Consider the following 22,380-nt stretch of genomic DNA (forward strand, 5'->3'; position numbering starts at 1 on the left):
TTAAGAGATTAGTCTGTATTTTTGTTCTTTTTATTCAGATTAGTCCAATAGATCCAGCTATAGAAATTATCAAAAATATGTTTGATTAGAACAAGCATGGAAAATAACAGCGTGCCCCATTCAGAATTAGTCCCTATTCTAATCTGAAGGACCTATCCTATCCTAATGAGAACCCATAAAGAGTTCCTTTTGGAAAAATGAAAGTACATTCTGAAGTAAAGTCAGATAACTAAGAAAGGTAGCACTCCCAAGGGGAAACATCCTTTACAACGCAACTTTTACCACGCAGTGCCTATACGACGCAACTATTACAGCGCATGTCATTACAACGCATAACGCTGGGGGGCGCTCTAGGATAGGGAATAGATTAAATTTACTATCCAACACCTTCCCTACTATCCACGGGGTCTGGAGTTGGAATAGTAAATTAAACTATTCACTATCCAGCACCCCTAAGCGCTATGCGTTGTAAAGGCATGCGTTGTAAAACTGCGTTGTAAAGGCATGCGTGGTAAAAGCATGCGTTGTAATGTCATACATCCCTCCCAAGGGCAGTTCTGCATACTCATCTGAGTTCTTCAAACAGCAGCAGAAGCGACCGTTAAGATAGGTAGAAGGAAAGAACCACTGCAGTAGCTATGATTGACATAGGGATAGAAAGTCTCCTAACCTAAAGCAAGGATAATCAAAGAAAATCATTGTTAGCAATAGCTTACAGTAATCCGAGCTAGCACCATAAAGTGCTAAAGGGCATGGTAGGGTAGAAGTGCCTAGAATGCCTTGACTCTCTACCTAGGAACACATACCATATGGAAAAGTCACTCAACATGTTGCAAAAACAAGCACATTTGCCATCAACATCCAATGGAGGAAGATCTTCCAGTGGTCCGTCATCTTCGTCCACGATTCCCACAGTAAATGTCCATGTCGACAAGCAGTCGCTCAGATGTGGCTAAAGCTTATTACAAAAGATTCATCTACATAGGTTCTCATTAGAACATTTCTGCAAGCCTACTCTATTACCTCCTTGTGTATCATTGTGTAACAATAAGCTATTGTATGAAATCAAACATTTAAATCTGGTATGTCCTGGTTAGATTAAAAACTGTAAACTGTGGCAAGAATTTTCTTTCTATAATACGCTTGTTCAATCTGAATATGTGGCAGAGGAAACAATCTAAATTCAATGTGGAAAAGACAAATACAATTTTCAGGATACAGCACATTTCCCAAAGAGGTCAGGTTCTACAGTTCAGTTATAACGTTAAATAATTTTTTGCGAAAAGCATTTTATATTGCTAAAGGTAGAGAGAAAAACAAAAGAATAGTGAAGCCTAGCAGTGCGAGAATTATAGAAATTAGAGTTTTTGGTAGAAATAAGGAACATTTTCACTTTTACACGTTTAATAAATGCACATTTTCCTAACGTCTATTTTATCATGCATTTTTCTGTTAACGTTAAGGCACATTACTATATTAATAGGTGGTAAATGTTTCAGCTTCATCAGTCTCATATGTACTTTTTGAGCCTTTTGCTGGGTTTCAACAGAGATCACTTCTTATTTCTTTGTTGTCTTTCTCCTCCTGACTGCTAATTTCTGGATGTAGATTGTTAGTTTTCTCAAATTGCGCAATGGTGCTCCCACATAAATTGCATTTAAGAAACAAGGCATATTGTGTGTTGTGTTTGTTTTATAATTGAGTTATGTTGGTGTCATTTTTGTAGAATGTCATTTTTGTAGAATGTTAAATGTAGGGTGTCTTTCTCAGACATATGTTCATTTTTAAGCATTCAAAATTTCTAAAAGCAAAAGGTATAAATAAAATATACCAAACAAATCTTGAATCTAGTCTGATTTGTTTGCTCAGACTGATGAGCATCTGAATAGTGGTGGGGTCGGCATTTTGTTGTTTCTTAAATATAATATAAGGTCCTGCTGACCCTGCGTCCTGGGACCTACCTCCTCAACTACCCACATAAATTGCGCCATCTTGAATCCGGTACCAATTTGCAAGGAAACTTGGGCTTGGACAATGTCAGCCATATTTCATTAAGGCTGGGACAACAGCCACATATGAGAGCAGGACTCTGCCCGATCTCTCCATGCCACTGCCAGTATCTTACCCCTACCTACCTTCTTAAGTCATTGGTCTATCGAGAAATCACACTCTCAATATAAGGCATTCGCCTTACAGATCAAGAGGGCCCTGAGTGAAAGGACGTAAAGTGACAGAAAAGTCAGTGAGGATTTAATTCATGAGAGAGAGAGACTGCGCGATCTGACAGCTTTCGGAGGTCTGTTGTACAGAGTACAGACTGCAATAACGTGCCCTAAAAATGAGAGCATGTCTCAGCCATGGGATGGTCAAACGGCTGCACAAAGGAAAGCGAGCCAGAGAGCGCCATCTTGCCCTCCTGAACACAAAGGAGCTAGTAAATAGCAGGGAATGTTAACTCCAGAGAGACAGCTGCTGTCTCTTTTGCCATTATGGACCTTGCACTGTAATGGGCTTAAATAAACAGGAACGGAAGAGAAAGGATAACAGGCGCTCAAATCCCACGGGGGAAAACCGGTCATTTTTTGGAAAGCTAAGCCGGCTTCTGGCTAAGAGGCCTGGTTATGTTTCGTCAGGTGTACCAAGGGGGTTTGGGGGTTCTTCTTAGGCACTTATAATGACACATAATTATACGCAGTATAGTCTTTCAGCGTCTGCAATTATATACTAGCAAAAGCTAAATTATTTGTTATTTGAGGCTCGGCATTCCCACAGGGAGGTGATTAATGTTTAAAGTCTGAGTGGCCCTGACAGTTCCTCAAGGAAAAATCCATCTTATATCGTGAAAAAAATGTGCCTTTGAAAGACCCTCGTTTCTTTTTGTGCTGTGCAAGGTTGGGATGCTCCCAACAACTGGCGACAAAGAAGCGGGATTTAGACAAGCTCGAACCTGGGGGCATATTATCAACACAGGCGATAAAATTATCGCCCGCTTTATCGGCAGAAAACTGCCGCAAAAGCAGCTTTAGCGGCAGTTTTCTGCCGATAAAGCGGGCGATAATTTTATCGCCTGTGTTGATAATATGCCCTGCTTCCTTTCTCTTAGTCCCTAGGTTAAATCGGCGCGTCGTATCACCCACTAAAGCAGATTCCTCCGATCTGTAGGACCATAAAAGTATCACTCTGCAAAATGTACTCTTTAGTTATTGTTGAATTACATGGGGCAAACATTTTAATCTCTAATAACTTTGGGCCCGTTTCCCTTCATACACAGAGTTTTATTGCTTTTGTGATTTGCAGTAAAGCTGCCCAGAAGTTTTTTTTTGGTTTTTTTAAATAATCTTTATAAAATCTTTCTTTTCTACAAACCTTTTGGGTTGCACCCACTTACCGTTCGTGAATTGCAAAGCTTGGCTGATAAAATTCCTCATGAAAATCTGCACGGTAAATAGTTAGGGTAAGAGAAAAAACTCCATTCTGAGGAAAGTGCAGCACACACTTCATAAGAGTGGAAAATGTCTTACTACAACAAAAAAATCAAATGAAAACGCTGATTTGTGAACCTGTTAGCCAGGATCATAATCCAGGGCAGTGCCCAAAGTGCTACACTTTTTTTTAGTGTATTTTATTTTAGATTTAGGGTGCAAGACAGTGTATTTTATTTTAGATTTAGGGTGCAAGACTGCAAAAAGACAAACAATTAAAAGGGTAGGGACAACAGAGAACAAACATCATGGTGAGGAAGAGTACTCAGGTCATGGTGATACTGTGCACCCACAGCCTGTTGGCATACGGAAGGCCATTCTGTGAAGTCCCTGGGATCAGTGAGAGCAGACACACGATATATTGAAAGGTGCCCAGAGTTTATAGTATTGGGCACAGCCAATCGGCTTGCACTTGGGACGAGAGAGAGAGAAAGAGAGCAGAGGGGTCACCGAGGGTTAACCATCAGTTCACTAACCTTCCAGGCTGTGGAACCAAGAGGAATGTGAAAGTGTTGTCAAATGATATACCCTGTGCCAATAATCTGCTTGCCGTGGCCAAAAATGTATCCAGGCTATAAGGTCTGGGGATTGGGCACAGGGCATAGCCGAAGATTGTCTTCTGTGCCTGCTGGTCACAGCAGGATATTGGCAGTGCTTAATTTGTGCTGGTGACCTCGGCCTTGTCTCCACTTGGATGCATTCTAATTCTCTAAAGTTGAATGGTGACAAGACCGAGATTATGGTACTAGGCAGAAATTCCCAACTCTGGGGGTCCCAACATTGACCTTCCATGCTTGGGACTCTCCCATACCCACAAACAAGGTGACGAACCTCAGCTTTTAGTTAGACTCCACTCTGTCAGTAAATCCCCAAGCAATCAAGGTAGTTTCCTTGTGTTTTGCCATGCAGGCAAGGAAAGTATGCAAAGCCCTGGAACTGACCTGGATACGACAATATGATCCTGCACTGAAAATACAATATTGGGCAGCCATCAAAAATTACCATAAATCCATTCAAAAAGAAAGAGCTGACTATTTTGCTGATAAAATTCAAAATAGCAGCAACCCTGCAAAATGTATCTTCTCCATTCAGTTTTTCGCGCCTAGGCTTCTCCGCAGCCACCGAGTTACGACTGTTATATTTAAGTGATGGCCTATGACTGACTCATGAATTGCACCTTGCCGGCCCTAAGGATGTGTATTAATATTTGCAAAGCAGAATTCGGGTTATTTAAAAAAAAAGAAATCGGGAGATATTTTCCCTATTTACTTGCATTGGACCCTTATGTGAGAGGAATTGTACCTGGACGCCGCCATTAGCTGACGAAGTGTACTGGGAAACCGCCATTCAGCCTTGCAGCCTCCCCGTGTCCCAGGAGGGATTGACCGCCATATCGCCGCTCAACAACTTGCAGCACCCGCTTCGCGGCGTTTGGTGTGGGGTTGAGGCAGCAGGAGCGCCGGAGAGCATCCGGGAGGAAGAGAGAACTGCGTGAGGTAACTGTGGGCGCGCGCCGCAGGGACTCCATAGACCAGGAGTCCCCGCGCTGCACAGGTGTGCACGGCCGCGCCCCCAGCAAGACACGCCCCCGGCTGCAACGCCTCCTTTAAGAACAGCGCACTACCGCTCAGCGGGACGCGAGCGGGACGCCGAGCGAAGCCCGGGCAAAGGCGGGCCCTCTGTGGCCCTCAGAGGCCAGAAGAGGCCGGGCTGGGTCGCCCCCCTAACATTCGCCAATCGCATCTTGCATAACAGGCATTATATCTGGACTTACTTACATCAGTCAAACCCATTCACTGTTTTTGCACTTTGCATGGTAGACTATGAGGAAGACGGCCAAGAAGTCAAAGATGCCCATCTTAAGATCAAGCACAAAATCTAAAATGGATCTGCCTCCGCCTTTACCAACTTTAACCGCTATCGACAAGATGCTCAAACAAACCATAGGGGCGGTTTCAAACGCCATCGCAAACACTGAAAGAAGGATGTCACTACCACCCGTGATCGTTGTCCAAGAAACCCAGGAATCCCTTATTAATCTATCTGAAGCTTCCCGAGATTTGGAAGAGGAAATTGATACTAGCCTGCCCCTCACCCCCTCTTCTTTCGTCGACCTCCCTTGTACCCAGGTACCCGACGAAATTTGTAGTGAGAGATCTGGTGAACAAACAAAGAACCATAATAAGAATTTAAATATTACAGATAAAACCTCGTATATGGAAGGCTCGAAATGTGGGGGCAAAAAAGGATCACTAAAACCTAGAAATCATAATTTGGTTACGCCTGTAAATCCATCTACACCAGGAATACCCTGTTGGATCACCAACATGGTGGCTGACCTCAAAACGGACCTGGAGCACTCCATTACTGTGCTGATAAAACCCCTCATAGCCAAAGTCGATAGATTAACATCACTCGTAAATAATAAGGGGTTCAGCTCGAAAGTCCAATTAGCACAAGAAGGTGGCCCAGCAAAACAGAATGAGGCCATAACTAAAAGACTAACCAAAGATAAGGCCGATGCAACACCTGACACGGCACCAAAGATCTCCAACAGAGGCACACAAATAAGTACCAAAGATACACAAAAGGCTGCTACCACACCGAATACAGGCAAAAATAAAAAACAAACAATTACTGAAAATAATAAACCACCCCCTGGACCCTCTCAAACATTGGAAGGAAACACCGCTCAAACCCCCAAAGCGAACCCGAAGACCAATGCGACTCCTCCTACAACAGCTATTAAAGAGCACAAAACAGCAACTCGCTTCAGGACAATTAACCTCCCGCCTGAAGCATTACCCTTTGTAGTGGTTTTAACAGGAGTCCCACCTTTAAGGGAGGGCCAACGGGAATCACAAGTAGAGCTAAAAAACAAATGTGCACAGTGGTTAGAAATACATAGACCACTGCCCCCCAATATCCATGGGGAAATCCTTTCAGTAAGAAGGGGGGAGTGGATCGGCAAAGGAACCAAGACTATAGCAGGGGACATAATCACGGTGAACTTCAGGGACATGGCAGCAGTCAACTTTATCTGTAATGCCCCGCCGAGCTATACCCGCTCACAAATTCACCCGGTACATCTATCTTACTTTTACCCTTTCGCATTTCAAAGACCCAGGCAGAGCAATAGACCACCACCGACTAGAACACCCAATATGGGCCCCCAATATGGACCACCCCAGTGGCAAAGGCCAAACTTTGTTGTTCCAAATTATGACTCCTTTTTAATGCAGCATGCACACTGGAACAGGTTCAGCACACTTGAAGAGGTCGACTGACAGGGATGGGATAAACAACCCCCTATGATCGCAAGGCGGAAGGAGGTAAGCACACTCTCAACAGGAATAAGAACGGGGGCAGGAAAGGGATCAGAACCCGTGCCCAGTAATGGAGGCAGTACCAAACCGACGAACCCGAGCGGGGGAAAAGGAGAGCGGATAAATCCCCCAAAATATAGGACCACTGCTAAACAGAGTAGATTAGCTGCTTTTGACAGTTTACAGCCCAGCCCTGTTACTTCATCGGAAGCGGGAAAACATGCAATGCTCCCATTAGGAGACCCAAAAGGAACTCCAAAGGAAATGACCCAAGAAAACTTACAAATTGTATCCTGGAACATTGCAGGATTAGCGGCCAAATTTGAATCTCAGGAATGGCTCAGCTATATAACCAAATTCCAAATCATATGCCTGCAAGAAACCTGGGATACCGAACTTAATGTTTACAGCTTGGAAGGCTATAAAAGTTTTCTTGTCCCAGCTAAAAAATCAAACTCGGGGAGAGCCAGCGGAGGACTTGTTATATATGTCAATCTAGACATTAAGGGCACCTGGTCCAATATTAAATGGGCCTCATATAACCTCCAAGTACTAAGGTTCGGCTCACCAAGATTAACCTTTTTTCTAGTCAACTGGTACAATGCTCCTGGAACGACGGATAAGGGAACAGCCGTAAATGAGCTGGAAGCCTGCCTAAGAAATTTGAACTTTTTAAATAAGACACCGAACCTCCCAAGCTTAATACTAATGGGAGATTTTAACTGCCACCTTTGTGACAAACTAAAACCCTTCAACAAAGACTGGTCAAGATGCACCATAATGAAAGGCCCACACTTTATCCACTCAAAAGAGGGATGGGACTTAGAGAGGCTAACGAAAAGGCATAACCTGACTCAAACTCTATACCTTGTTGTGCTGGGCGAAAAAGGGGAACTAACCCCAACATACAAAGGAAGAGGTTGCCACTCCTACATTGACTTTGTTTTAGTCTCTCCCATATTAAAAAGAAACATCAGAAATACTTTTATAGAGGCCAGCAGTTTTAGTGACCACAACCCGGTCATTATCACAATTGGAGGTTTCGATTTTAACTCGTGTCCAAAGAGACCTGACATCATGGAAAAAGCAGTGGATCAGGGAAGAAGAATCAAATGGGCCAAAATTGATGGGGACAGATTTTACAAAAAATTACTAACAGAGGCCTCAGAAGCAATAGACAAATGCCTTGATCCAAGTGTGGTTGGCGTTCTGGTGGTCAGGGCATTCGAAGAAATTGCGCAACATGTAAATAACTCCCTAAAGTCTACTGGGTCTAATAAAACGTCCCCAAATCCCCGCTGGTTTGATTCGAATTGCACCAAGGCGCTTAGAAAACTGAAGGATAGCCTCCACTCCAAACCAAGGGATAAGATAATGGTGGCACAGAACAGAGCTGAATATAATAAAGCTCTGAAGAAACGTAAGCAAAGCCTACAAAATCAAGCCTGGGAAGATCTAAGGGACGCCGCGGAAAGGAAAGACTCCGCAAGTTTCTGGAAAGTGATTAATTCCCCATGTTTCCAGGACCAAGGGGCACCAAAAATTATGAACATCATTCTGCCGGAACAATGGCAGAACCACTTTCAGAGCCTATACAATCACTCAAGTCACCTAACTCTGGAGGATGCACCTAGGGGTTTTCAGCCGACCAAGTTAGACTTTTCCCTGAAAGAAGTCGAAATGGGAATAGCAGGGCTCAGTAAAAACAAGGCACCGGGTCCGGACGGAATTCCACCAGACCTATTCCTAAGCAGACCCGATCTATGGGCACCGTTGCTTACCATGGTATTAAACGAGGCAGTGGTCGCAGGTCTGCCTCAGTCCTGGTCAACGGCGACCATAGTTCCCATTTACAAAAAAGGGAACCGTGATGACCCCCAATGTTACCGACCCATTTCTCTAATTGATGTGACAGCAAAGGTATTGGGGCGAGTAATTCTACAGCGGCTGCAAGATTGGGCCGAGGAGCACCAAGCCCTCTCGGAAATCCAATATGGCTTCAGGAAAGGTAGATCTACCACCGATCAATGCCTAAACTTATATCTCCTGATAGCTAAATATACCATCGCCGGGAAGGGGTCCATTCACATGGGGTTTATGGACCTTTCAGCGGCTTTCGACCGTGTAAATAGAAGAAAGCTTTGGTCCATGCTGTTAGAACTAGGAGTGGATCAACCACTAGTCGACACCCTGCAAAATCTCCACCGGAACACCACCGCAAGTGTGAGATACAACCAAGAGGGAAAAAAGACCGATCCCTTCACCTGCACCAGTGGAGTAAGGCAGGGATGTATCCTCGCGCCCTTTCTTTTTTCTATCTATATTAACTCGCTGGAAAAAGACCTCCTCAAACTTAAGGTGGACTCACCCCAAATCGGTCATCGTGCGGTGCCTGTACTACTCTACGCCGATGACGCGGTTTTGCTTGCCAGAACCCCTTTAGGATTGCAAAAACTGATTGACGGGTTCGTCACGTTCATGGACAAATTGGACCTGGCGACAAACCTGGAAAAATCCTATATTATGTCATCAGGGCAACTGACAAAAGGGAACTTCACCTATCACATCGGGTCACACAAAATAGACCAGGTCAAGACCTTTTCATACCTGGGGTACTATTCGATCACCACCTTACCTTTAAACCTCTGGGAGAAAAGCATTCTATGAAACTGGCAGCTTCAGTAGGAGCCATCATGGGGTACGGGCAAAGACTAGGAAAATGGTCTCCAGAACAAATACTGAACTTGTACAGGTCAATTTGCTGTGCGAAAGTATCCTATGGGGCAGAAGTGTGGGGCTTTCTGGATAATAAAGCACAGCAGATCCAGACAGAAGAAAACAAATTCTTGAGAAGAATTTTGAAAGTGCCGCAGAGTGTATCGGCCCACATCATCCACGAAGAAGTGGGAGAAACCTTCATAGAAGAAAGGATCAAAATTAAACCTCTCCTGGCATGGGTCAAAGTATGGACTAACCCAGATGCGGCCCTAACAAGACAAATTATATTGGACTGCCTCAAAAGAGACAAAGGTCAAACCATCCCCTGGCTGAAATATGTCAAGAAATCATTAGTAGAGATTGATTGTATCAACTTCTTCACATCCCCAGACTCTCTAACACCTGAGAGCAAGGCCCTTGTGAAAAAACTCTTTTCAGCACAGCTTAAGTTATCAAGGGCAAAAAAAGAAAACCATAAACCCACTAATCTTTCTTATAATGAACTCACAGCGAAGCACGGCATGGAACCTTATCTAAGGGTCATGTATAACGCCCAGGATCGCTACGTCATGACCCGTTTCAGATTTAACATGCTCCATCACCTCTTTGCGGTCCCGGCTGGGTTCACTCACACAGTGGAGGAGAAGGGTACCTGCGGCTGCGACCACAGGTCTCCGCAGGATACCCATCACTTTGTCTTACTGTGCCCATTTTATACCGTCCCAAGACGCAAGTGCTTAGTGGGGATTCTGAAAGACTTAAAGTTTAAACATGCAAGACTGGCCCTGAGGTTCTTACAGGAAGCGGAGGATGCTTATACCCTTTTTTGCACTATAAATTTTATTCGGATGGCAATACGACTAAGGAATACTAGAGAAACTGGCCCCTAATATTTCTCGTCCCCATGAACATTCAAACTCATGATCCCCTGGTCTCTTCATAGTGTCAAATAATCTTAACTTTTATAACTTTTTAATGGAAAATCATTCCCGTTTTTAAATATTTTGTGTGTACTTTGTATTTTTGCTTTTATGGTGTCTTTTTAAGAACCGAATAAAGATTACAAATTGTAAATTGTATTGTATCTTCTCCATACTTAAATCTTCAGGGCAACTGTTAGACGGGGACCCTGAGGGTCGGCCGGATACTGAGGGAGAGATCCCCGAGGGGGACCGTCTCCGGTGATCGTACAGACAAGTTACCTCCCTCCCCACAAACAGGCACCACACCAAGTCGAGTTCAATGCTTTATATAAGGTTCTTAAGGCAAGGATATCAGCGATACAGGATATCTCGGACCCGGGGGTCCTCTCACTTCTAGTCTCTGTAGGGAAAGGGGGTAGCGGGACAGTCTTGGTACCGGATCGGTACAGGTAGTGGTAAGGGGCGAGCTCACAATCCTCGAGCTGGAGGGTCTGTGGATCGGGCCGCGGCAGCGCCAGCAGGCCAAGATGGTAGTCTCACAAGGCAGAGGGCCGCGGCAGCGCCAGCAGGCCAAGTCGATGGTTTCACGAGGCAGAGGGCCGCGGCAGCGCCAGCAGGCCAAGATGGTAGTCTCACAAGGCAGAGGGCCGCGGCAGCGCCAGCAGGCCAAGTCGATGGTTTCACGAGGCAGAGGGCCGCGGCAGCGCCAGCAGGCCAAGATGGTTTCACTAGGCAGAGGGCCGCGGCAGCGCCAGCAGGCCAAGACGATGGTTTCACGAGGCAGAGGGCCGCGGCAGCGCCAGCAGGCCAAGATGGGTTTACGAGGCAGAGGGCCGCGGCAGCGCCAGCAGGCCAGTCACGGATGAGTTCTTCTCGGGTCTCTCGACTCCAGGATACAACTGCCTTCCTGGTCTGGCACTGCCCCAGTTATAGGTCTGGTCCCCTTTGATGTCCGGACCCTCGCGCCTGGTGGCCGGGAGGTCCGGGATGAGGGAGTCCAGACACCCAGCAGGGGGGTGGAGCCAGCGCCCAGGGCGGCCGGGGGTGATCGACACCTGGCGGAGGGGAGCCGTTGACGATTCCTTCTCCCATTGATTTGCCAAGTGGTCACTCTGCCTCCTGGGGGGAGGTTGGTGCCCCGATGTCGGGGCCGGCCGGGCCCAGGGTTAGGGTCGGGTTGAGGCCACGCGGCCTCGTGCTGCAGTGCCCCAAGATGGCGGCCGGTTCGATGTCGTGGTGTGGATGGTGACCCGGGCCAGCTGGGTCCGGGGCTGGTGTCTTGTAGTGGAGGGATTGCAGGGTACTTCGGGTGGTCGTTTAGGGACTCTGGCTGGGGATGCAGGGAGAGCCAGGGTCCAGGTCCTACTGCGGGGAGGGGGGGCAGCCCGACCATGCGGCCTGTCCAACATGCGTCCCCCCCAGCTGAAGGCGGGGAGAGTCAGCCATCTTCCTGGGGACTCTCCTCGCTGAGGCGGAAAAAGCGTGACAGGCCGTCGGCGTTGGCGTGGTCCTGGCCTGGACGATGTTCCACCGTGAAGTCCATCCCCTGCAGGGAGATGGACCAGCGCAACAGCTTCGGGTTTTCCCCCCGCATTTGCATCAGCCATTGCAGGGGTCGGTGGTCTGTTTGCACCCGGAAGTGGGTGCCGAAGAGGTATGGCCGGAGCTTCTTGAGTGCCCAGACTACGGCGAAGGCCTCTCTCTCAATGGTGCTCCAGCGCTGTTCTCGGGGCAAGAGGCGTCTGCTGATGAAGACCACCGGATGGTCGACCCCTTCGGCGTTGAGTTGGGAGAGGACGGCCCCCACACCATGATCGGAGGCGTCCGTCTGCACAATGAATTCCCGGCTGTAGTCGGGAGCCTGGAGCACGGGGGCCGTGCACATGGCGGTCTTTAGTTTCTCGAAGGCCGATTGGCAGTCCAGGGTCCAGTTGACGGTTTTGGGGCCCTTTTTGGAGGTGAGCTCTGTGAGGGGCCCCACGATGCTGCCATAGTCCTTCACGAACCGCCGGTAGTATCCGGTGAGCCCCAGGAAGGCCCGGACCTCCGTTTGGGTCGTAGGGGGTTGCCAGGCCTGGATGGCAGCAATCTTGAGTTGGAGAGGAGCCACTAGCCCGCTTCCCACTTGGTGTCCCAGGTAGGTCACGGACCCTTGGCAAACCTGGCACTTGCTGGCCTTGATGGTGAGCCCGGCTTGCTGGAGGGCGTGTAGAACCTCCCGCAGGTGGCGGAGGTGGTCGGTCCACTGGTGGCTGTACACAGCAATGTCGTCCAGGTAGGCGGCGCTGAAGTCTTCCAGGCCCGCCAGTACCTGGTTTACCAGCCGTTGGAACGTGGCCGGGGCGTTTTTCATGCCGAAGGGCATGACTTTAAAGTGGTAGTGCCCGTCTGGGGTAGAGAAGGCGGATCGTTCTTGGGCCCGAGGGGTGAGGCCGATCTGCCAGTAGCCCGCTGTTAGGTCGAAGATGCTCAGGTAGCGGGCGGCCCCCATCCGGTCAATTAGCTCGTCGGCCCGGGGGATGGGATGAGCGTCGGTCCTGGTAACTGCATTCAGCCCCCGATAGTCCACGCAGAACCGGAGCTCAGGGGCAACGCCCGGGGCGGCCGCCTTGGGAACCAGGACGACTGGGCTTGCCCAGGGGCTGTCTGAGGGTTCGATCACTCCCAGGGTCAGCATTTTGGACACCTCGGTCTGGATGCAGGCTCGTACCCGGTCTGGTACGCGGTATGCCCGGTGTCGGATAGGAGGGCTGTCCCCGGTGTCCACATCGTGGAGGCACCAGGGGGTGACTCCGGGGGTGAGGGAGAACAGGGAGGCGAACCGCCTCAGGAGCGTTTGGCAGTCTTGGCGTTGCTCCGGGGACAGGGCCTCGGAGAGCTGGACCCCTTCCACTGAGCCATCCTGCTCGAAGGCCCTCAGTAAGTCCGGAAGGGGTTCGGAGTCTTCTTCTGTCCCATTATCGGTAGCCATCAGGAGGCTGAGCTCGGATCGCACAAAATGGGGTTTTAGCCTGTTGGCATGGAGGACCCGTAGGGGGTTCCGGGCAGTCTCCATGTCGATTAAATAGGTGACGGGCCCTTTGCGTTCGATTACCTTGAAGGGCCCGGACCATCGGTCTTGGAGTGCACAGGGTTCAACCGGGGACATCACCCAGACCTGTTGTCCCGGTTCGAACTCAATGGAGGACGCGTGCTGATCATACCACCTCTTCATGTCCTCCTGACTGGCCTCGAGATTGGCTTTGGCGGTGTCTCGGAACTGCCGGGTCTGGTTGCGGAGAGCCAGGAGGTACCTGTAGATGTCCGGGGGAGTTTTCTGGGGAGGCTGCTCCCAACCTTCCTTGACTAGGCTGAGGGGGCCCCGGACGGGGTGCCCGTACAGGAGTTCAAATGGGCTGAAGCCGAGGGACTTCTGCGGGACCTCCCGATAGGCAAACAGGAGGCAGGGAAGTAGCACGTCCCACTGGCGTCGAAGGGGTTCTTCTAGGCCCATAATCATCCCCTTGAGGGTGCGGTTGAACCTCTCGACCAGTCCGTTTCCCTGCGGGTGATAGGGGGTCGTGAATTTGTAGGTGACCCCGCATTGTTGCCAAAGAGACTTCATATATCTGGAGATAAAGTTCGTGCCCCTGTCACTGACGACCTCCCGGGGGAACCCCACCCGGGAGAAGATCCCCATCAGGGCCCGGCCCACCACGGGGGCCGTCACCGTCCGAAGAGGGATGGCCTCGGGATAGCGAGTGGCGTGGTCTACGAGGACCAGGATGAACCGGTGTCCTTGGGCTGTTCGAGGGTCGAGGGGCCCCACAATGTCTATTCCCACTCGTTCAAACGGGGTGGTGACGACAGGAAAGGGTTGCAATGGTGCTTTGATTTTTCGGCCACTTTTTCCGCTGGCCTGGCAGGTGGGGCAGGCCTTGCAGTGGTTGGTGACATCCTTTCGCATGTGGGGCCAGAAAAAATGGGTCACCAGGCGGTCGTAGGTTTTATCCTGCCCCAGGTGTCCGACAAGGGGGACATCGTGGGCTAAGTTCAGGAGGAAGTCTCGGAAGCGAAGGGGCACCACCAGCACCCGACTGGCCCCTAGTTCCACCACTTTCTGCTCGCTGTAGAGCAGGTCTTGGTCCCAGTAGATCCAGTGGGCCCCCGAGGTATCCCCGGTGCTCTGGGCCAGGGCTTGCTGCCGGAGTCCTTCGAGAGAGGGACAGGTTTTCTGTTCGGCCCGGAATTGTTCCTGCGTGGGGCCTCCCTCCTGCCGCCATTGTGCCAGGTCAGGGACGTCCCGAAGCTGGTCGGATCCTTCTTCGGTTTGGGTCAATGGACTGGCTCCTGGGGCGGCCTCCTCTGGGATGAGCGCGGGAGGAGGTTCTGGCCACTCGGGCTCTTCTGGGCTGGGGACCGCGCGGGCGGTCATGGACCGGGTCGTGACGCAGACCCATTCGGGGAGGCCAAGCATCCCCAGGTGCTCCCTCCGTTCGACAGCTGCCCATGGAGAGCTTTCAAGGTCGTTTCCTAGGAGGCAGTCCACGGGGGCATCATCGCGGACAGTTACTTTTAACATCCCTGTTACTCCTCCCCACTCGAAGGGGACGCAGGCCATGTGGCATAGGCTTTCGGAGTTGTCGGCTGATCGGACAGGGCAAAGAATGTTCGGCAAGATTTGGTCGGGAGTGACGAGGTGGCGTCGGACCGCCGTTACACTGGCCCCGGTGTCGCGGAGGGCTTCCGCCCGGCGGCCATTAATGTTGACCCATTGACCGTACTTCTGGGTGTTGGCGGGAAGGGGGGCCCGCGGAATCATGTCTCTCTCCCCTAAGCAGACCAGTGCCATGGCGGCGGGCGCCCATTCAGAGGGATCGGTCTCGTACTCTTCTTGGTCTTCCGGGATTAGTTCTTCCCCTAGGGCCGCCGCTGCAACTTGGCGGGGGGTAGTGTTCGGATTCTTTGGGCAGTTGGGATCACTGGCGTAGTGGCCAGGTCGCTGGCACCTGTGGCACGTAATGTTGGCCCGGAAACCGGCCCGGACGGCAGGGCTTCCTCGGCCAACCGGTGTCGAGGGGTTTCTGGGGGGTGACGAGGGGCCGGGGTCTCTCCCCCGACCCTGACTCCCTCCTCCCCCTCGGGGGCGATACGGTCTGGATAATTCGCTGGGTGCGTTCCGGCCAACTCGGGTGCTTTCCCACCGGTCGGCTTCGACGGCGAGTTGTCGAGGGTCGGTTAGCTTACTGTCCAGGAGGTGTTGCCGGAGCTCCACGAAGCAGTTGTTCGACAGGTGTTCCCATACGATAAGGTCAAAGAGTTGTTCGTAGGTGGTTACTTTGTTGCCCTTGATCCACCCCTCGAAGGCTCGGCTAAAAAAGTTCACGTACTCCACCCAAGTTGTACCCGGAATCCGTTTGCAGTCGCGGAACCGTTGGCGGTACATCTCAGGTGTGAGCCCGTATCGAGTGAGGAGGGCGGCCTTCATGTGGTCGTAGGAGGTCATCAGCTGGTCCGGGAGTTGCAGCAGGGCGTCCCGCCCTTCGTTGACAAACCTCCCCCTTAATCCGGCTCCCCAATCGCTTCGGGGAATCCGGTGGGAGGTCATTGCCACCTCATAGGCTTTAAACCACTGCTGTATATCATCGTTCTTGTGGTATTCCCGGATGACATCTTTGGGGATGTGAACCTTGGGTTCGGTCGAGGCAGACGGGGTCGGTCGTTCGGGGAGCCCGAGGTCTTTATTCTGTTTCTGGATCTCCAGTGCTTTGAGATCGCGCTCATGTTCGTACTCTAGTTTCTTTTCCTCTAGCTCTCTCTGTCTTTGCTTGTCTTCTCGCTCTTCCTTGAGCCGTAAGTGTTCCAGGGTTATTTTTTGTTCGGCCAGCTTGAGTTCTCCATCCAAGCGAAGTCGGGCTAGTTCTAATTCGTGGAGTCTGGTTTTTTCTCTTTCTCGGATCTCTTCCAGGGAGAGACCCGCTCTTTCTTTAGTTGGTGCGGGGCTCGTTTCGGTCGTTTGTGTTCGGGGTACGGCCGTACCCGTTTCCGCCCAGGCTTCTAGGGCTCGTTTGAAGTCTTCCTTCGTACTCAGACCCGTGGTTGGGAGACCAAGTTCCATGCAATATTGCTTCAGTTCTCGGTGGTTGTAGTCTTCCAATTTTTCCATCTGGAATTTCTCCGTTGTTCCGCTCTCTGTTGTCATGGTGGTCGTGTGTCGTGGGTCGGGTGACTTTCTGTACGATTATGCGTAGGTTCGGATCCCGTCGCTGGCCACCAATGTTAGACGGGGACCCTGAGGGTCGGCCGGATACTGAGGGAGAGATCCCCGAGGGGGACCGTCTCCGGTGATCGTACAGACAAGTTACCTCCCTCCCCACAAACAGGCACCACACCCAGTCGAGTTCAATGCTTTATATAAGGTTCTTAAGGCAAGGATATCAGCGATACAGGATATCTCGGACCCGGGGGTCCTCTCACTTCTAGTCTCTGTAGGGAAAGGGGGTAGCGGGACAGTCTTGGTACCGGATCGGTACAGGTAGTGGTAAGGGGCGAGCTCACAATCCTCGAGCTGGAGGGTCTGTGGATCGGGCCGCGGCAGCGCCAGCAGGCCAAGATGGTAGTCTCACAAGGCAGAGGGCCGCGGCAGCGCCAGCAGGCCAAGTCGATGGTTTCACGAGGCAGAGGGCCGCGGCAGCGCCAGCAGGCCAAGATGGTAGTCTCACAAGGCAGAGGGCCGCGGCAGCGCCAGCAGGCCAAGTCGATGGTTTCACGAGGCAGAGGGCCGCGGCAGCGCCAGCAGGCCAAGATGGTTTCACTAGGCAGAGGGCCGCGGCAGCGCCAGCAGGCCAAGACGATGGTTTCACGAGGCAGAGGGCCGCGGCAGCGCCAGCAGGCCAAGATGGGTTTACGAGGCAGAGGGCCGCGGCAGCGCCAGCAGGCCAGTCACGGATGAGTTCTTCTCGGGTCTCTCGACTCCAGGATACAACTGCCTTCCTGGTCTGGCACTGCCCCAGTTATAGGTCTGGTCCCCTTTGATGTCCGGACCCTCGCGCCTGGTGGCCGGGAGGTCCGGGATGAGGGAGTCCAGACACCCAGCAGGGGGGTGGAGCCAGCGCCCAGGGCGGCCGGGGGTGATCGACACCTGGCGGAGGGGAGCCGTTGACGATTCCTTCTCCCATTGATTTGCCAAGTGGTCACTCTGCCTCCTGGGGGGAGGTTGGTGCCCCGATGTCGGGGCCGGCCGGGCCCAGGGTTAGGGTCGGGTTGAGGCCACGCGGCCTCGTGCTGCAGTGCCCCAAGATGGCGGCCGGTTCGATGTCGTGGTGTGGATGGTGACCCGGGCCAGCTGGGTCCGGGGCTGGTGTCTTGTAGTGGAGGGATTGCAGGGTACTTCGGGTGGTCGTTTAGGGACTCTGGCTGGGGATGCAGGGAGAGCCAGGGTCCAGGTCCTACTGCGGGGAGGGGGGGCAGCCCGACCATGCGGCCTGTCCAACAGCAACCTATTACAACCCCTCTCTCTTCTAATAAGAGATGTGTGACACTGGCTGCTTTTTTATTAAAAAAGGTTGAGGACATATAATACCTTCTCCCACATTGCGATCAAAGCAGGCTCTCCATCTCAGCCTATCACTGCCCTGTTACTCTCAACCTTTCCTGCGCTCTCTCAGGAAGCTATGTACACGATTTGCAATAAACTTAAATCTGGATCTCCAGTGGATCCCCTCAAACCTGATCAGTTTCAGAAATTCCTACCTCAGCTCCTCCCCCCGTTTTGTGATCTTATAAATCTGTCTTTGTCCTCTGCTTCAGTCCCTGGCACTTAGAAACACGCTAAAGTGATTCCATTTCTCAAAAAACCTAATCTGGACGACTCCAAGGTGGAGAATTTCCATCCTATCTCCCTCCTTCCTCTGATATTCAAGGTCACCGAAGCTTACATTTACTCAATCCTCCCCAACTTCATTGAAGCCAACAATCTGCTAGACCCTTCTCTAAATAGCTTCCGTCCATGACATAGCACTGAAGCTGCCCTTCTGGCCGTCACGGAACATCTGCGGAACTCATTAGATGCGGAACGAACCTCTATCTTGATCCTGCTGGACCTGAGCGCTGCATTTGATATGGTGTCCCATCAGATACTCTTGCAGCGCCTAGAGGATATTGGCATCTGTGGCATGGCCATTGGTTGGCTCTCCTCCTTTCTTTCGGAGAGATCCTTCCAAGTGATTGCCCCTCCCTTCTGCTGTCAGACGCACGCTGTGCGCCAAGGGGTTCCTCAAGGTTCTGCTCTGAGCCCGACTTTATTTAACATTTACATCCCACCACTGGCAGCAGTTGCTCAGGACAGGGGCCTGATTGTGGTCTCTAATGCGGACGATACACAGCTGGTGATCGCGCTATCCGACAACTCCGCACAGGGCGCACTCCATTTTAAAGAGGACCTAACATCTATTGCAGACTGGATGACATCTAACTGTCTTCAAATGAATGCCAGTTAATCTGCAATCTTGTTGGTGGGAAAAAACACTCACTTGTGGAGTGAGCTGTGGTGGCCGTCCACCCTAGGTACCCCGCCTACCCCCAAACACACGGTTAAAAACCTGGGCGTAGGGGTGAATTCGGCACTGATCTTCCAGCCTCAAACTAAGGCGGTAGCTGGAATCTGTTTTGGGCTCCTACGCGGTCTCAAACCCCTGCTAGGCTTTTTTATGCTAACACCCGCCAGGTTATTATCCAGGCCACTGTACTATCCAGGCTGGATTATGCAAACTCTCTGTATCTAGGGTCCAATAGAGCAGAGATACAGTGCCTACAAAGGACACAGAACGTGGCCATCCAGCTACTCTTCAGTTTACCCAGAACCTGTTTGACTTCTGATTTGATTGGCAGCCTTAATTGGCCATTTTAAAACTCTGTGTATCTCCCATAGAATCATGAATACCCAATCCCATTATTATCCTGGCAAATCTTCTCATACCCTACACTCCCACCCACAATCTGCGCTCGCTTGATCAGCACCAGGAGTGTGTCTCTCGGGTTAAGAGAGCTAGGGCAGGAGGGTGATCCTTCCCAGCCCTTGCCCTTAAACTCTGGAACTCCCTCCCGATGAGCATCAGAAGTATCCAAAACCATGTGGCATTCCGTAAGGTTACAAAACCCATCTTTTCCCTAAGTAATCTTCTTCTCAGCTTGCTTCTGCCCTGCTCTTTTGTCTCACTGAGATCAGCGCTGGGACGCCCCTTTGCTGGGGCAGCCATGCACAATACAAAAAATTTAACATAACATAGCATGAAGTGGCTTAAAAAGATCCAATGGATACTTCCCTTCCCTGCTCAATGAACCATCATCCAGGCCATGATTTTGCCAGGTTAGATTACAGTAACATCTTATATTTGGGAGGAGACAAGCCTGTGATCAGACGCCATTAGGTAGTTCAGAACGTTGCCGCCAGATTCTTATTCCAGTTCCCCAAATATTCTTTCTTGTCTGCCCTCTTTCATGACCTTCAGTGGCTCACAGTGGACAACCGCATCAATTTTAAGGCACTGGGCTATATGTAAAAAATCTACTCATGCGCAGGACCTCAGTATCTGCAAAACCTTGCCATTCCTTATTACCTCCCCTGCACACTGCCTTCAAGCAATTAATCTCTCTTCATAGTTCCCAGAATTAGACATACCCGGATGAAAGCTTGCCCCTTTTGTTCACTCAACCCCAGACTATAGATCGCCCTTCCGGAGTCTCTGCGATGCTACACCTCTCTACTCACCATCCACAGCAAGTTGAAAACCTGGAAATATTAGAATACTCCTCAAGCTGTCTAGTTTGCCATCGAAGCGCTGGGAAACCCTATGAGTAGTTACGTGCTATATAAGAATTCAATAATGATAATAATATTAAATGTTTGTCAGTACTCAGCACCGGCTCCTTTTTCTAAACACTGGCACATATTTATTCATCATATGTGGCACTATGTGACTTATTTAGCACAATTTCTCATTGGCAATTTAATATATATTTTTTGTAAACTAACAGATAGTTACTTCTGCCACTCCCTTTAGGAAAGTGCCCCTTTTAATATGGTGCACTGGGTTCTTTCTATCCAGATGCCCAGTGGCAGATCTCTTTCCCTAAAACTGTACAAGTGTTCCCCCAATTGGCAACACCTTTAGCATCCTTTGTTTGTCCTTAGTAAATGGTGTCTCTGTAGCATATATTTTGTCACGCTAAATGGACCCCTCAGCACCAACATGCAAACTGCTAGTGTACAGAGAAAAGTGAAGACTCAGCACTGCATGCAGTATAGGTAAGTCACCCGTACACCAGGCTTTACAGCCCTCAGGTACGGGTGTGATATACTACATGTGTGGACATATCAGCATGATCAGATACACCCCTGTGATGTATAAGTTGATTCTTAGATATTACAATTAAACAGGGAAGCCATTTTGAGTACATGTGCTGGACACTGGTATTTACACGTTCCCCAGCTACATGATGGCTTCACTGAAACTAGGGATGTTTGGTATCAAACATCTCATATTAATAAACCCACACTGATTACAGTGATGATTTATTAATAAATGTACCCAGAGGGCACCTTAGCAGTGCCCCCTGAAAACCTACCAACTAGTAGTGTGCTGGCTGACTGGTGTAGACCAGCCTAAAAGTACAGACAGGTTTCTAACCCCCTGCAAGGGAGAGCATACACTCTCTGTTGTCACCTCCTCCAAGTAGGATGGCTAAGTGATCAGCATATCAAGGCATGAGGCTTCAAAGTCCTCTACCACCTTAGATATGCAAACCAAGGCTTCCCCAGACAGAGGAAATGCCACGCCCTTTAGCATCTGGATTGGTGGGAAATTAGCTAGTCAGGAGGCGTGTTCCCCTCTCAGGCTAGTTCCATCCCTAAGGTGGGCTACCTGGTGTGAACACGACTTTTAGAATTCCACTATCATGGTGGAATTAGGCTTTCTGGGCCAGGGCCATGCCCACTTCCCACAGGCTGTGTTCATATAGAGGGTGTAGACCCCCTAAATATAGGTAGCTTAGTGGCTACTACCTATTGCGCCCCTTAATGACTCCAAATTGAGTATTTAGGTGGCATCCCTGACACCAAAAACTCAAACTTGATGGATCAAGAAGAAGAGGACCAAGAAGAGCCACAAGAAAAGCAAGAACTGAAGACTGTTGTGGACTTTTGGCACCAAACACTGCCTGCACCACTCTCGACAATCGTGACCAGTGACTTGTCCTTCAGCAGACCAACTTCCAAGAACCCCGGTAGACTGCCAGCCCTTTGCAAATTGCCAACAGTCTTTCTTGGAGTAAAGGAGCTACTCTCCTGCAGTTCACAGGCACTGGAATTGTGAAGTCCGGTCTACCAAGTTGCCGCTCCGCAGCCAGCCCAATGTTGCAGCCTCACAGGAAGAGCATCCTGTACTCCAGATTGTCAGATCTGTCCCTTCACCAAGTAAGAGGACATCAGGCCAACCAGAGCCGGATAGGACCAATACTCAAGGAACCAGACCCCATGAAGCAAACAGAGCCTGTGAGAGCCCAATCTGGATTCCCACTGCACCGAGACCAATCAACCATCAACAGATGTCAGCACCACAGAAATCCACTTCTAGAGTGGCCCAGCTGCCCTTATTTTGCACCCTCAACCCATGCAGACAAACAATTGCAAGGCCCTAGGACTCACAGAGCCCAGCTGACCTTTCCACTTTGCACCCAAGCGCCCCAGCCTGGGTACCAACAAATCAGCTGTGTGCCCTAGTCCCCAGGACTAAGCATGGGTGGAGTTTGCAGAGTTTTACTCCGCGGAACTCCGCAAAGTGGCAGAAAAACTCCGCAGGGTTCTGTGGAGTCTATTAAGTCATGCTGCTCGCACTGATTTTTAGTGTCAAGAGTTTGTCTTGCACTGTAAAATCCGTGCAAATGGCACTACGC

Source organism: Lissotriton helveticus, chromosome 7 (genome assembly GCF_964261635.1).
Source record: "Lissotriton helveticus chromosome 7, aLisHel1.1, whole genome shotgun sequence".
NCBI classification, from domain to species: Eukaryota; Metazoa; Chordata; class Amphibia; order Caudata; family Salamandridae; genus Lissotriton; species Lissotriton helveticus.